We start from the raw sequence: 16,567 nt of genomic DNA, 5'->3' as shown, positions 1-16,567 counted from the left end.
TCAGCAGAGGCAGAGAGTGAATCAGCAGAGGCAGAGAGTGAACCGCCAGAACTGAGCTCTGTACGGGGCTGTTTCCCAAGGCACAGCTACTCTGGCACATGCACCCCAGTTTTCTATTCTTAATATGGATGCCAGTATTGTTCAATCCAGTTATCAATGCTCAAGAAAGCAAAATACCATCCATAATGATAGCTGAAGGTGACACAGTGATTGATAGGACAGTACACGTGAAGCGTTTACCGTTATAAAGCAATCCAAAATGTTTTGTTAGTCACAGTCCAACATATTTAATACTGTCAATCATGAAGTACCATATCTACTAGCAAAAAAGTAGGCTACATCCACAGGATGTGTTGTATGGAAACCTAAAAGTAGTTTGAGGTAACAGATGGCAACTTGTGGTCTGTTATATAAAATTATTTGTAAACGTCAGGAAAAAAATAAAAATAGAATTAATTCAGTCAAAAATTCCTGCTGCTTTAAAGAACATATTGAGCTTATATCTGGTGGGTAATAGGATTGTTTGACAGGAAAATTATTGCGGTGGACCCGGTGTTTTGAAAATTAAGACTAAATGGTAGAAGGGGAGGGCTTCCCCTCTCTTTGTCTCCTTTGGAATTCATTGTTTGAGTAAAAAGATGTGCAGCTTTTTCCTGCCAAGTCAACACCAGTATGGGTCACCACACTTACAGACTTCTGGGTTCAATCGTAATGCACTGAAATCACAAAGTTCTCGGACTAAGCCAAGGCAGCAAGGACTGAGGTGGTCTTACCATCTTTACTGACTCTGCTCTAGTCCCAACCATTACCTGAAATACCAGGACCTGGCTACTTTTGATTGCCTCCTTGTGCTTCAGTTTCTCCCTCGTTCTTTTCTAGTCCTGACTTTTGCCTTTATGCTAATCAAGTCCTGTTTAATTACTCAAAAGCTTCTGCAACCTTGTGACCAGGTAAAAAGCAGTCTCTTTGGTGTGATAATAGTTTTGGAAGAGCCTGAAGTGGCTCAAAGGTGACACTTATTTTTTCATTAATAGTGGCTGGTATGGAAGAACCTAGCACAACCAAATGGCATTTTCTTTCTTGTTTAGCATTTAGATTTTTTTTTCCTTCCTTTCTCTTGTTATGTTTGTACCCCTTTCAGCTTCACAACGTGAATCTCTAGGCTAATTCAATTTGTTTTCCCACCCCTAAAACCACTGTTAATGCTATTATCAACATTTTGGTTTGTGAAGACTGTCAAAACAGGAGTGTTTTTTCTATTCTATATTTTGTATATCTAAAATAACAGGAACGGGATTTGCTTTGAATGATTTAACTGAGTAGGATTTGCTACTGCCTCCCCCACATTCTTTATAAAGGGCTTGCACATTTCTAGTATGGTTGTCTGTAATAGAATTAAGCAGGATGAGATTGCTAGGCTCATAACCCTGACATTTCATACAGTACAAGACAGCATCATGGTAACCACTTTGTACTGATTTTGGCAGTATACATGGACCAAGGTAGTCAGCACAGGGACTACATCTCATCATTAGGCAAAGACATAGAAAAGGGGCTGGTGTCACTGGAGTCCCCTTGAAGTGGACTTCTGCTACAGAGCTTCAGTATACAGAAAGCAAGCTATTAAGCTGAACAAAGTGATCTTCCCATCATACAGCACTTGATTATTGTGTATTGATGGACTGGTCATCTTAATTCAGAAAGAAAATGGGACTGTTGGAGAGAATTCAAAGAATGAAGTGTTTGGGGAAAAAGTCTGGAGACACAAGCCATATACGTATTCAGCAGATCAAAGAAAAGGATGGACGGTAACATAGCACTTACCTATGGCAAAGTAAACTGTGTGGAGCTTTTAATAATATATGGAGGCACAGAAGATGCCATTGTATCTTATGCCATTAATTTCTACAGTTTGAGTGCTAGGAGTGATTAAACATTTGAACAATTGACTGGGAAAAGTGGTAGAATTGAAACACGCTGCAGTTCTCAAAACTGTCTCTTTAAACCACACACACTGATCCCTGTTTGATGTTTGACATTTGAAAAAAATTATATGGCTGTTGTATAGAGCAAGTGATGACAGTGGTACTGCCAAGTCAAAAAGATACCTGGGAATGGCTGTCTTCAGCATCAGGCTCCATGGCTACGCAAAGGCTAAGCTTTTGCAATTTCACATTTCAAGGCAGGACTCAAAGCCTGGTCATCCAAACACTCAGCCCTTTCTACTTAGTGCTGTGAGCCCTGGACCTCTTTTTCTTAGGAGTCAGTTATTCTGCCATCCTTACTGTACTTAAATCCCTCAGCTCCATTGAGTCCAGAAGGACAATGTGCACAGTAGTGGTCCTTCTCTTCTTTCTGTAGTGCAAAAGTCTGCAGAATGCCTGCGGCTATTAATTGACAATTCAAAGGCAGTGATTTCCTTCCTCTTCTCCTATGGTCAAGAAAAAGAAAACCAGTAACAATGCACTGTTGCAGTATTGTGCGCTACTGTTTTCTTCATGAAATACAGTTATTGCATGCCTGTCACTAGTGTTTCCTTGGCTTCACTTCCTGCTGCTTTCACCATTCCTAGAAATCGTGCTAAACTTATCTTCCTGATTCTTGTTCACAAGGCACATGTGCACCTCTAGCATAGGGACATTCTTTCGGCCTTTGGAACCTGTCGCTCCTTTCTGCAACAACAGTGAGTCATCTCAGTGTGAGCAGGCTCAGGAGGTGCTATGCTGCCACCTTAAAGGAAAAGGGCTATACAGAAAAATATACAGAAAAACTCTGCAAGTCACTGTCTTTGCACCACTGATTGGGCTGTAGGTGGAGTGGGGGTTTTTTGGTGGTGGGGTGGTTTTTTTTTTGATTGGTTGGTTTCGGGTTTTTTAAGCAGTCAGTGGCAAATACCTAGTGGAAATAGTTGTTTGTGTTATAATTTAAAAACACATTTCTTATAAATGGAGGGTTTCTATGCTATGAGAACAATTTGCTTGCTTGACAGTGGGATTGCGTTGGCAAGTGGGTTACAGTCATTTTAGTGTCATGGCACGGCTGTAACAGAACACTTCCTTCGCTTTCACTGAAGCTTAGCTTCCTTTGCTATCCTCATCAGCTTTGGTTGTGAATAGCACATTGCTTCTCTTTGGGTGCTTATTCAAGTACTGCTACTGCAAAAGGTTTTGTTTAATTTTTAAACTGGTTTGAAAAAACCCACCACCACCACCAAAACCCCAACCAAAACCAAGATCTCTGCACCAGGAAAGTTAGTCTTCTCAAATACCTTTTTTTTTTTTGTTCTCATCTTAATTCCAGCAGGTTTTGTCTTCCAAATTACTGAAAGCATGAGAAACATTCTTCATTCAACAGTGTATATTCCATGTAAATCTTTTTCGGCTATAGAAGGCAACCAGGGAATTGCTCGATCCACTGCTGGTATGGTCAGTATCCCTTTGAAGTAATGCAGACCATACGCTCCTTTTACAGTAGCATCTGAGCTGCTGCTACAGTAAGAAACTATCACTTAACATGGACCATCAGATCAGTCTACATTATGGTCTGCTTCTTACCAAAAAAAAAAAAATCAGAAGGGCTGTGATAAAGGTTAATTTCCTTAGATTCCTCATTCTTTTTTACATGGATGATATATTTATTTTTAAGCATCTGTGTTTGTGCCAACAGATTTTTCCTTTAAGCTAGGGCTGAGAAATTGCTTTTGCTCTCCAAGGACACTATTCTGTGGTCTGCTGCAGCACAACCAGCTAAACTTAATCTCTGCCTTGCTCAACACTTGAAAGGAGCCATTTACAGAATTTTTCAGGAAGCATGGCCTGAGATTTTTAGCTGCCCCAAGTGAACTTGAGGAACCACTGAGAGACCTAGGACTCAAAGCCGATGGTACACAGATGGGTCTGGTGGTTTGGAGGAAGTAGTCTGAAGCTATGCCAAAAATAACCTTTTGTATTGAACCTGCAAGTACTCGTTTGAGGAGTCTGCAGCCACCTGCCACGGTGCTGTCACCTAAACCACAGACTGGTACAACAGGCGGTAGGTACTCTGAAGAAATCCTGATATTGACCCGACCCAGAACGTGGTTTCCCGTTTGTAATTCAGGTGTATTGCTGTATAATCCAAGTGGTTTAGCTGCCTTTTTATTTCTAGGGTAGGTAGGTACCTGTAAAGCTCTACTTGTCTTAAAACTTACAGGAAAAAAGATAAAGGAGTAAACAAACTCTCTGTCTCACTGTCATACCTGAGGTTATCAAAATGCCTGTGCTTGGTAACTACAAAATCAACAATCAAACAACTACCAAAAAAAAGAGAAGGAACTGCTTGAAAAGCAACACGTGTTGTTGTATCGTCTCACTCTCTCACCTCCCTTTTTTTATCCAGTATAACCTGAATTTGACAGTCTGCAGGATGAGTTGTAAATCATTGCATTTATATTGATATTTGCGAATGATGGACTTGATAGTGAACGAATACTGCTTCATGTAAGAACATGCTACTTTATATCAAAAAATATATAAATAAACAAGTCTTTAGTAGTTGCACAAATGTAAGATGAAAGTATGATCATTTTCTCCAGTAATAATTCCACTTCTTTATTGAGTTTCCATTTTTGCTGTTTTTTTTCTTTTTGTATTTACAAAGTAACTTCCATTCTCCTTCAAGTGATTGTGAAGTTTGAAAAAAGGACAGATCTTTACATACATGTGGAAAATAATTTTCTTTAAATGAATACGTCTATTCAGGCACTTTTTTACAACTTTACCTGATGGATCTTATTTTCCATTTTTTTATTATTATTTTGACCATTCCCATGTGACCATTTTCATTAACTTTTTCCAAAAATGCACTGTACTAGAGAGAATCCTAGGCCTGTGACTGAAATCAGACCAGTTTCAAACATAAACTAATGACCTCATTTGTCTTGCATAAAATACATGGGTTTTATTTTTGTTGGAACAGTATCACCGTACTATGTAATGAACATAAAATATATCTGCTGATTCAGTGTTCCTATAACTTAACCCCTTCCTCCTTTTCTGAATTTGGTTTACTTCTTCCTATCAGGACTACTTCAGATCTCTCATGATGCTTTTGTTTATTTAAGGTGACTTATTTATTTGTCAACATGATGTTGAATTTATAGTGATCAGAATTTTGCTCTTTTCCATTTCAACTGATGCTGGTAAGAATCTTATTTTCTTGACACCAGCCCACAATTGTTAATGAATACATAGAGAAGTGTGTGGCAGGAATGGATTCTAGTAGAACACATTTCTAAATCTTCCAGTTAATACTAACACCAGTGCATTTGTTCTCTCCGTTAGGTTTATTTCCTCATCAAAGAAAGCAAGTTTTGTTAGTTGCACTTGAGTTCTGATGATCAAGTTGACTGTCCCTTAATTATTGCCCTACTGGTGCTTGAAATTCTGGCAGTCACCTTAGTATTTCAAAAGAAATACTGAACTGTAAGCCCTTATACACACATTTTGAAATCGTTTATGTACTTGCCATTTCCCAAAGCTCTCCCACTTCACCTAACCTGATTATATGAAATAATGGTGGATAATTCCAGTTAAATATTGCTGTTATTTCCTTTACTTCTCTGTAAGCACAGATCTCTTCTAAGAGAAATTCTAGCTGCAGCTTGTGACAACAGAAGTTTAGATGGATTCTTGAAGACACCAGAAAGATGAGAGTGAAGGAGGAGATTAGATGGGTGACTTTTTGTAGGTATTTACCAAAAGAGAAGTCTTGGAAAAAAGGCAAGCAAATAGTGGAAGTGACCTTTTGAATAACTGATGCACGATTCAGATTGACAGGACTGGCTAGTGAAAGAAAAATAAAGTTGTGGAACAAGTTTCCTTTACTGAAGGAGAGAAAAGAGAGAAAGAAGGAAGAAATCAGAGTAACAGATGAGTAGAGGAGAGAAGGCAGGATCAGCAGAAAAGAGGAATGTGATGTTAGTGCCCAAGGAACAGTGAACATGATAAATGGACTGTGAAAGAGAACAGATGACAGAATGGTCTGCAGACAGAAGAAAGAAAAAATGGGGAATCTAAGGAAGATACAATTAGCGTCAGAAAGAAGACATGTATGTAATTGGCACTCCCTTCTGAAGAAAAATGGGTAAGCTGTCATGAGAATGGATCCAGAAGTATGTTTGCTAACATAAAAATTATAGATTTGTATCTGAAAACTATCATGATCCAGTGAACAGAAGCGTACAGATTTCCTAGAAACTTCAGTGGAATTTTCCCATTTCCTGAAGAAAGAAGGGCAAAGGTGTGATGATCAACAGATGACTCAAGAGTTGGTGCCAGGATTGACGGATTACTGAGAACAGTACAGAAAGAGAATATTTCTTAATGGTTATGCTAAGATACTTTCTGAGATTTTATTTAGACCCATGCAAGGCGCAATGAAGTTGAGATAGAGCTGTATTTACATATCATCCATGCCTACATGAACAGAAGGAGGGAGGAAGGGCATAGGATATGAAGGCTCATCACAGAGAAAGACAGACATAGTGCTGTTAGAGCAGTAGTCAGCCTAGACAGGCTTCTGGGATCAGGAAAAAAAAAAAAAAAAAAAAAAAAAAAAAAAAGAATTAGTAGTTTTAAGAAAGCATTTTGTAAACTCGTGAGAAGTGTTATGTGAGTCAGTTGCAAAACCAGCCAGGAATAAAATCTGGGTTTCCAAGAGCCTCTTCCTATTGTATGCTCTTAAATCTTTATCTAGATAGTCTCTAACTGTTTTTCTTGATCCTGTCTTATGACAACTTCTTTTTGTTAATCGTTGTTTTGTAGGGCCATTGCCGCTGTTATGCACCTAACATTGTAGCCACGTATTTTTTAAGCATTTCAGCCTTCCCCATGTCTCTTGAAACAGGAAGGTAAAGCAAATCCATAGTCACACTGTTTTGTTGTTCTTTCTTTCTCAACAGCTTGTTCTGCTTTATAAGGTAATTTCACTTGCTTTTGTTACCAATTACTTTGCTATGGCTGAACACTTTTAACCTCGCTTTCTAAGAAAACAAGGCTTATGTGATTGCATATCTGCTAATCTTATGAACCTTGAATCCACGGGCCTACTTCATCTGGATTTGACCAACAGAAAGCAAAATTAGAATTATTAAGTTTCTGAAAAAAATATGCCTTTATCTAGACAGCTGGATAAAGAAGAGAGCCTGCTAGTGGAAAGGCCGTAAGAGCTCACTCTTGTTACCTTAAAATCCAGACAAGAAGTCATTCTATATGCATAGATCCAGAGAAAACTAGGCTTGACTTGTTCAGCTCCTCAGATTCTTCAAACTTCCCAGCCCCTGCCACGTGGCAGCACCAGGTGGTTGCATTTATAGGGCTGTAGCCTAGGAGAACCGGTGTTCTCAAGACATGGCTGAGAAACCTCAGCTGACAGCCAGATGCCTGACTTAACTGTTACTGTAATGTTAGTGTAGATATGGTGTGGTGGTGGGACATTTCATGGAAATGGCTAGCATAAATGAGGTCTTTGTGACTGTGCTTTTGAGTGTCTGTTACCTTCTTCAGCTGTTCTATCGTTTCTGTCCCTGTTGTCCCCCAGATTCTGGTCGTTTTCATCTCCTGGTTTCAGAAATGTTGCTACTATAACAATACTCTTTTAAAAATGTTCTTCTATTTCCTGGCAAATCCTGGTTTCATTGTTCTGTAGTTTCCAGATTTCATTAGTCTGACGGGAGAGAAAACATGATGAAGACACAAAAAGTAATGTAAGAAAAACATATGAAACCAAGAGCTTTGCTAAACTAATGGGATACGTGCGTGACCCATTCTTGGTCCCAGTTTTAAAGGACTACTGCTCGTCCCCACCGAAGACAGTATCTACAGAAAGCAGGCTAAAAAGTAGCATAGAGCTTCTCAGTAATAGTGAATGACCAACATATATCCAAACAGTCTCTGCTCAAAAATGAAAATTCTGCCATTAGTAGAAAAAAGAACATGGTGAGAACAAGAATATTTCATGGTGGTTCTTTCATGAAGTGCAATTTTTAAGAACATAGGGTAATTATGTTAATGTTATGACTTTGGGAGTTTATTCTTCTGAGTAATTTCATGAAAACCTGTGTGTCTGCCTTTGCCTGTCAATGCAGATGATGGAAGGTGGCCTAATGCTAGCCACAAGAAATGACTGTGAATGCAGTGATGGTAGGAATACTGACATGACAGATGAAGCATGTTTCCATTAAAGACTGGAATTTAAGTTAAATAGCTCTGACTAGATTTACCACTGATGATAACGAGCAATTAGTTCCTTTCCATAGGAAGGAGAGTGAAAGCAGGAAATACAGTATTCAGCATTTTTCTGTTGCACGAATGCATTCCATGTAAACAATCTATTTCCTTCTTCCCATCTAAGATACTTCTTTTATGCATAACTCACACATATATTCTGCAACACGTGTATACCTAGAGGTAACAGCTATAATCCAGCAGATAGTTCTTTGCATATGAGGTGGAGTCAGCACCTTCATCCTAAAGATAAAGACAAGATTGATCAAACATCTTTGATCTCACAAACCCTCACTTCCTTTGCTAATCGCCAGCCAGTTGTGTACTGCTTGCCAGCTGTTGCAACACCACGTGTTTGCACACTAGCAACTGGTGACTTATAAATGCTCCCTCCAGCAAAACTCCCAGTGACCCCTCCTCTCACGTGTCTATTGATGGCATCACTCAGTATTGAACAGAATTGCCAGTGACTTTGTGATACGTTCCATGGAAGCGAAATGGAGGTTCACAAATTACTTTCCTCATTGTGGTCCTGCAGCTTCAAGACTCTACTTGGAGGCATTCTTTTACCTCTGCATTTATAAGCAATACGCTGTATACCTGACTAATAATTAACAGCTTTTTTTTATGAGGACCAGATCAGGCTGGGTATGTTATTGGAACTGATCCTTTCTCCAGGAGATCTTGAGTAATGTTAAATCTTCTGCGAAGGTACATAAAGAAAAAAACCCAACCCTGTCTTCATTCAGTTCCATAAGCTTCATTCTAGTGACGTTCCCAGCATTGGAATATGAGGACAGTGTTCATTTCAGCTGTTGGCGTTAGCTCTAGATCTTGGTACGCAGAGCAGTGCCTCTCCGACCGGCCCTACAGGCAGATTTGTTTTGAGTTTGTGCGGTTCCTCTCCTGCTGGTGCTCTGTCCTCTGCAGTGATGGCCAGTCTCCTACAGTGGCATTTGCCTGCGCCTCTCCCTGTGCCACCGTGGTGCTGGGTGGGCTCGTGCCACGGCTCGTGGTCCCGCAGCGGTGGGTGTCACTGGGCGCACACTCAGCTTTTGCAGGCACCGGCCTCACTCCGAACGCTTCCTTGTGCCTCTAGTCCTGTCTGCGCCCGCGAATGCAGTACTTTTAGCTCGTGATTTTAACTCTCACGTGCATTTTATGAGTTTCTGTGGACATAATACTTTGCTGTAAGATGTGAAGCATTTTGACTAGAGGATTGCAGAGAGGCACTCACGAAGCCTGTTGTATTTGTGCTGTCCACTCCTCGGGCAGAACTGGGCCTTTCCTGCTCGCACCACATAATTTGAGTCCAGTAACCCCCCAAGCACTGTCCTTTCATAAGCTATGGGCATATTTAAGAGACTTCCAACACCATTTTTTGATGTGTTTTGGATGTAAACATCTAAAAGTAGCTATAATCGCAGCCTTGGGCAGTCAATTATTTCCTTCTAGTGTTTTTCAAGGGAAGCCTGCTTCTGGTCTTTGTTTTTGGGAGCAGGCACACCATAAGCAGGAGTGGGAGGGTTGTGGGTTGATCCAGAGCTAGGAAGGGCAACGCAGCATCAGAGGATGTTTTAATGGTAAACACATTGACACTTCAGCATCTTTGTCTGCAGATCGCTTTTGCAGAAATTAAAGACACTTTTTCATGCAAATGGTTCTTAGAAGTTCAAAGAAAAGGAGGAGGAGAGGACGTGTAAAAGATCATCTCATTAGGCTCGTCAGTTATTAGAATTTTTTTCAGTTTCAGGCATCTCAAATGGTCTCTCTGGCTCTTGCTAAAGCAGGAATATTTTTGCGAACGTAGTAACTGAAGCTTTTTATTTTTTTAAAAAAAAAAGCATCAGCCAAATGTGATTCTGTATATTCTAGTCCTGAGCTGCTGTTGCTTCAGCAGTAAACAAGTCACATAGTTTGGATCCTGAGATGCCAATTAAACCATCCTCAGGAATTTTAAACAAGAGAACTCTTGAGAGGAACACTGTTCCAGCATGTCATGTGGAATATAGCCCCTAAAAGAGAATGCCTTTTAGGTTGTTGTTCCTGTGACGATAAATGAAAAATAGTTGTACTTTTAAACAAACCTGTAAGACTTGTTTGCACGTATGCATGCCATAGTGTCAAGTGTTAGAAGGAAGTGAGCAGTAAATTCAGGGATCAAAAAAACAGGCGATCCATTTGCTAAAAAGCAGTTGTTTCTTTAGAAGTGTTTGTGGGGTCTATGCTGTGGAGGATGCTTATCTATTATTTTCCAGAATTATATCTGAACCCATCCAGAATGGGCTTTAAAAAATATCTAGCATTATTTTGGGAGGAACAAAGATTTGCTGGTATGCAGGTCAGTACTCGGAAGAAGCAGCTTTATTTTATTTATTTAGGAGACACTTGCCATGGGTAAAAACTGCGTAGAAACATTTTAGAGGGCTACTCACCGTTTTAATTTTTCCCTGTAGATTTGAATTTAAGCAAAGTAATACTGCACATAATTTGTCAGATTCTCCTAATGTCTCTATAATGTGCTACAAGGAACAGCACAAGCTTGGTGCTAACACAAGATGATGGCAAGAAGATGTGCAGGCTGACATACGGCGTTCTGTGTTCTTCATGGCCATCATGTGGGCTTCAGCTGTTTTATTTGTGTGGGGCTTGGGGCTTGTTTTTATAGTTACCACTGAATGGCCCCCAAACCTTGTAGTGAGATAGGTAGCGGCTTATGCATTTACTCTTCAAGCTCTTGACAACGTGTATGAGTTTTTGCATATTTACTAATTTATTTTATTGTCTCCTGTTGTCTTTTCACTTTTTAAAATAACTGTTATTATTTCATATTTTGGAGGGCTGAAATATTGTTTTCTGCTTTTTTCCCCTGTTGTATGGAGATTAAGTGTACTACCTTAGTTTCAGGTCAGATGATAGCATTTCATCAGGATAGCGAAATGACTGCAAGCATTCATCCCCTGTGGATGAAATCCTAGCCTGGAGCATTTCTGTCTTCCACCTTGAAAAGTGGCAAGACAATTACTGAGATTCTTGTAGATGGGCTTTGAAGCTGGGCATAATCCATCGGTGAATGAAATACAGAACCGTCCAAAGCAGTGACATTTAACCCAACCACACGTCAGTCCAGGTGGCAAGGAAAATTGGTACTCAGCTGTTCCCAGCCCATTTCCCTGGTTAGTGCTCGAAATACAAGACACGGTTTGGCACCTCCTATGTGATTTTTGTAGATGTGCACGTGGTTCTGCAAACACGCTTTATTCTGTATTCAAATTTTCTCGTGTAGCAAAACTCTTAAAGCATCTCTATTTCATTTCACGCTCTTAAAAACAGTTGTTCTTGCTGGGGAGAGAGCACTCACCTTTCCCTTTGCCCTTCATCCTTTCTCCTCTTACTTGTGTGAAGAAATTGCATCAGTCAATCGTGATGTTTCAGTAGTGGATGCTACACTAATTTTAACTAAAAGCATATTCTTCTGAAATAAAACCTAGATATATTTACTTGTCAGCAGATACACCCTGTAATGTCCATTCAAGAGGCCTGAATGATAAAAATAGTAAAATATGTGAAGCGTTTAGGTGTTTCTGAAATCTACCCTTAAAAAGAGCAAGAGCCAGCAATCCCTTGTGCCAACCTCTTTCATCTCTTCCAAAGCTATTTTTCATTTACTGTAATGCCTAACAATTCCATTTCACAGTGTGCTTTAGATTCCCAACAACAGCAAAAAAAAAAAAAAAAAAAAATTACTTAAGAAAAAACAACTTGCAAATCCAAGACCAGGCGTCTGTTTGTGTGCAGTTCTAAATGAAGCCTTACCATTTCTTAACTAATGAGGATCTTTTCCATGTGGAATAAATTCTTAGTACTTAGCAGCATTAGTAATGCTTCAAAAAAAAAAAAAAAAGTATTTAAAATGGTTCAGTTGCCAACTGCCTTTGACTGTCTCAGTAAGACATTGAAACAGACCTTCTGCTCTAAATTAATAAGGCCAATCACAGCCACACAAAGCCCAGAATGACCGATCATTCTTCTGGTGTCCTCGCTATCTTTACTGAGGTCAGATAAATCACTTTCAAGCTGTTAAATCAATGATCATAAATTAGGGCTCTGTTTTTACAGCGCCTTGTGGGAAATTCTCATGGTTAAATTAATCTAACAGCTGCAGCGAAGAGCACCTCCCACAAGATCATGTCAAAAGTTCTCCCCCCCACCCCACCTTTTTTTTTAAAGGGGAAAAAGGACTGAATTATTTGTTTTTACCTAGCGCACAAAATGGAATCCCTCCATCTATCCCTGCTAATTCGTGTTTCAATTGTACCCAGCTGTTTAAATTGCACTGTGCAGAGATTGCCTTGATCCCCAGGTGCTGGTACTCCATCTGTGCTGCTCTGAGAGACTATTTACAGCAGAGGTTAGGCCAGCGATTGCTGGGATGGAAAACTCATTTCTCAGCCTGGCTTTTATTTACACTCTTATTAAAGATCCTTTCACTCATGTTGGAATGGCAGCTAGTGGCTGCAGTGAGCGTTTGGCACCGAGCCAAGCAGCAAAATTACCATGTCGATGAAAGATAGCCTGCTTCCATTTTAACCTTTCACTGTTCTCCCCTTTCCATCTATATTTGCATGAAGAAGGATGATTATTGAAAGAGATACGGAGACAAAGGGATGAGAGAATCCTTGTCAGCTGAGCTTTTCAAGGGATAAACCAATGGTTTGTGACCAATTTGGAAAAAATCTTTACTGCCTTATTAATTTCCTACTCCTTTCCCTTAATTGCTATTAGAGTTTATTTTCACATGAAGCAACAGAGCTCCTCATGTTCTGCTCGCGTCCTTCCCCCACTGCTTCCCTGTGCCTTGTGAACACGACCCTGGAATATGGCTGCAATGTTGAGGTTTCTACTTCATCCCCGATGCAGGTCACACAGAGCCACAGCAACACCCTTAAAGCTTTTTTTTTTTTTTTTTCTTTTCCCCTACAAAAATGCCTCTTCTTAGACATGAATCACCTTCCTGGGAGCAAGTGGCTCATTGCACATAGTGTGTTACGTTACTGGGGGAGGGCAAGGGAGAGTATGAACAGTTGCTGGGAGAAGCTGGCATGCAATCGTCATGTTATGGCCCTAGATGCATTAAAAAAAAATAAAAGTAATAACTATTTGTCCAGAAACCTCAGCACATTTGTTTTTAGGAACAATGCAGGATGGGTGAAAAGCAACAAAATCCACCTCAGCTGTTGTGAGACAACAACCGACATTGCCGAGTGCCAGCTACAGCGCAGCACAACGAGGAGGAGACCTCAAAACCTCAAGCCTCGCTATCAAGCTCCATTTGTGAGGCAGACCATGACCTCAAGTGCAGCAGCAGCAGCGCAGGTTCTTGACTGCTAGCAAAGCCATGCTTTTCTTTCTTTTTGCCCGCTTCCAAGGCAGAAGGAGAGACGAGTCTATTTATTTGCTGTTTCCCTGAGTGGAGAAGCAGTGAATCTACTCAGAGATTTACAAGAGTTGGTGTTCTTGCTCCTGAGCCTTGTTTTGGGTAGTGTGCAAACACCCAACTTCCATCCAAAAAAAAAAAAAAAAAAAGGCAAAAAAAAGCAGATATATGCTGAAGGATTTAACCCTCTACTTAGATGGTTGGGTCCTGCCGTTTGGCCACTGCTTAACCTTGCAGGTCCCCAAGAATCATTGTCTCCGCTAATTACCGGGAGGCTCAGACGCCTGCTGCTGGCCAGGGGCAGGCAGCTTTGCAGGACCAAGCCGTCTGATGGCCACAGGCTGGTGCATTCCTGGGACTTGCCAATATAGGAAGCTTTTCAGTAGAGAGGTAGCTGTTGACTCCTCCAAAGAATGAACAAAACTGAGTTATTCCCAGTTTAATTTTTTTAATTCAATTCAGTTTTGTTCCCGTTGAGGATGAGGCACCTGGAGAAAGGGGTGTCTTGCTATTTCTTCCCCACTAGCCTCCTAAAAGTTAGAAGGATTGTTAACAAAAGCACAAACAAACACATACTTAGGTGTACTCTGGGTAACTGACAGCTAAAATACGTGTATATACAGACCACTGCTTGCTTTCAGCTCCTGCAACAGGCACAAACAGATCATGTTTTCTAACATCTTAGTTGCTGGTCAAAGTTCCTTGCCCATTTTTTCCTATATACAGCCATATATACAAATACATAGTATAAATTCAGTATTCCGCAAATGCTTATTTATCAGAGCTCAGTTTAGATATACCTCACATAGCTAACTTCAGGACTGCAGGCTAGTTGGGTGTTGGCTTCCCCATTCCCTAATTGACCGAGTACCTGAGTCCCACGTTACCCGCTTTCCTGGTGAAGCCAGCACCAGGGAAATCTTGCAGGAGCACTAGCAGAGAAGCACTACTGGGAAATTTTACATAACTGTAAATCTTTTTTTTCCTCTCCTTCCCCCCTCTTTTTTTTTTTTTGGCTCTAAACAGACCTTCCCTAAAACACCATTCTTAGAAAAATGTAACCACAGGAAGATTTACTGTCTGAGCATTGTGTTTAATATTTTTCCCATTCATAAAATACTTGTATGTCTGGACATGAGACTTAGCTTGAAGGGTGTGTTTTGATTCTTGTCTGGCTCATTTAAACTGCTTCTATGCTGGTGCTCAAGCAGAGAAGGGGTATGAATGATGTTCCAGCTCTTCTAACATATTCTAAATTCCCAGCTGTAAAATTCAATTGCGTGACTGCTGGTGAAAAACAAGCACTAACGGGGTGCAAAGACCAGCAAAGTAAATTTATTTTTTTAATTGGAAGCAAAGTGAACGCAATCCTCAGAAAATGCAGCATAAGAAGTTTGTATTAAGAGCTTGTTCGTGGAGTACCTTGATCTCAGCTAGATGAGATGCAGTTGACATTTGGCTGACAAAGCTCTAGGGAAAGCTGGAGGACGGTAAGAAATAAGACATTTGGTGCAATTAGCTGCAATACCAACCCAGGAATGAAAGCAAACAGGCACAACATGGGGACGAGACGATCTTTGAGAATCAAGGTCTAAACTGCTTGCGGATGTAGCAGTTCCCCGTTCTTTGTACGTTCTTTGGCAATTCCCTATTTGAGTAATTGGTTTGTCTGCTTCTTGGTCCTGGAGAACTGCAACGGCGTTTGGCTTCTTCTTGTCTCCCCTTCCCCATCCCAGTACGTGCTGTGATACTGCACTGTACCGTGAAACAGCTGCCTCAGCCCACGTCCGCTGAGGCTCTCCAGCTGCAACGGGCTGCAGGATTAAAAATTAAACTAATACACATTTAAGAGATCTGTATGGGCAGAGTCACTCTAAATTTTTGAAGAGACTGAAATGACTGCAGGTGTGTCAGTTGCTTTCACATCCCTGAGTTTTAATGAATATTACCCTGGGCAGAGAAATACTGTTTAGGAACAATTTGTGCTACTCGATGAAGTGAGGGTCTAGTAATTTGTTTTCAGCAGTTACTGTCATGGGGAAACAATATCTTTTCTTGTAATTTTAATTCATGGATACCATGTAGAATTTCCATATTCTTAAGTCTTCCCTTCCCAAAACAAAAATAGCAACATTTCAGGTTTGTTTGCTTAGTCCCCCAAAAGTTGTAGCAGTAATTACAGAAACAAGCAACGACTGTCACATCAGAAGCTAAATACTGCATTGGAGCTTGTGCGATAACCTTGGGAGCTTCCAGCCAGCTCCTCATGTGCTGAGGAGAAGTAGTTTCCCTGGAGAAGAAGAGGGCCAAACAGCTGGGGAAACAACAGCTTAAAAAGTAGAACCCTCTAAAATCAACTTTAAACCAACAATTTCCCCTTTCAAACAGGAGAATTCACATATGGTGTGCACGTAAGTTTTTGTTTTGAGGCGATGAGCAACATTAGGTTAGTGAAGAAATAATTTCCCTTTCTACAGGGCTTCCCTGTGGCTACCTGAGGTTCCTGCACCACTGGTGATGCTGCCTGTATCAGCACCTGAGTGGTTGGGGGAGGTGGGTGGCCAAGGACTCAGTGGCACATCTGAAACAGCAGTTAACTACTCCAAAATGATTTAAATCAAAGAGGAGCACAATAACAAGAGGAAGGAAGAATACCACCCATAGCATAAAACCCAGAAAGATGCTCTGTTGGGGTACAGCCTGTTGGGAAAGGCCTTGATCTGCCACAGAAACAATAAAAAAAAAGCCCAACCGATTGGTAAATCCAGGGACAAGTGTGAAGCTCCGGGACGATGCCGAACCATTACAGCTGTTTGTAGCGATGGCTTTACAGAAGAACACCCTAAGGGATTGCCCTCTACTTCTA

Source organism: Leptosomus discolor, chromosome 1, assembly GCF_034619465.1.
Source record: "Leptosomus discolor isolate bLepDis1 chromosome 1, bLepDis1.hap2, whole genome shotgun sequence".
Taxonomy (NCBI): domain Eukaryota; kingdom Metazoa; phylum Chordata; class Aves; order Leptosomiformes; family Leptosomidae; genus Leptosomus; species Leptosomus discolor.
Note: the sequence above shows the minus strand (reverse complement) of the source record.